The sequence below is a fragment of the Poecilia latipinna genome, unplaced genomic scaffold, assembly GCF_001443285.1.
Source record: "Poecilia latipinna isolate Pla-1442-1.1 unplaced genomic scaffold, P_latipinna-1.0 Scaffold2829, whole genome shotgun sequence".
Classification (NCBI taxonomy): domain Eukaryota; kingdom Metazoa; phylum Chordata; class Actinopteri; order Cyprinodontiformes; family Poeciliidae; genus Poecilia; species Poecilia latipinna.
Window position 1 is genome coordinate 14,585 of NW_015115445.1, and position 755 is coordinate 15,339.

Here is a 755-nt window from a genome sequence, read left to right on the forward strand (position 1 = left end):
TCTATTTTCTCAACACCTTATAAAAGTAGCGTTATTATACTAATTTTTACATTTACTCCGATACAAAACCAGTAATATGTCCCATTGTGTTACCGGTGGCCTTGTGAATTACAATATGTTACGTTTCATGATCAAAATGAATGAATGCAACATGAAATCCTTTTGTCCTATGTCCTCAAACATACCACATGTCTGAAGCAACCAATCAGAAAGCATTTTCGGCCATTTTGTGTGACTCGTATCTGGGCAGACTAGAATGCAGACAAAGTGGAAACAATGAGTGATAATAAAATAACAATAATGGTAAATAATGACTGACATTTCCCTCAACACCACGATTAAGGAGTGATGCGTTCTCACCTTCTAAGTTCAATTTTATTTTACTTTTCTTTAACTGGTATCAGAAGCCAGGTCATTCAGAATGCCAACCTTCTGGCCTACATTCGCAGTGACTTCCTACTGCACTAGAACAACAGGTTGCTCTTTTAGTTCATATGACTCCAGAAGCCCAGGGACCTCACCTGCTTATGTTGTTTGTTGATGCAGCCACATTTGAAAATGCTTCTCTGCATCCTTCTGCTAGTTCTGGTGAAAGTCCAGCTATGAATTTTTCCTGTTCTTCTGTCAGTCTATTTTCCCTTCTTGGTTTATCAGCCTCAACCTTTGTAAGCTCACCCTTTGGGCAAAGGAGGAAATGGTGATCTGAAAAGCTTCTTTTCTTACAATCTTTATTCCTACAAAGGTAAGTGTTGATG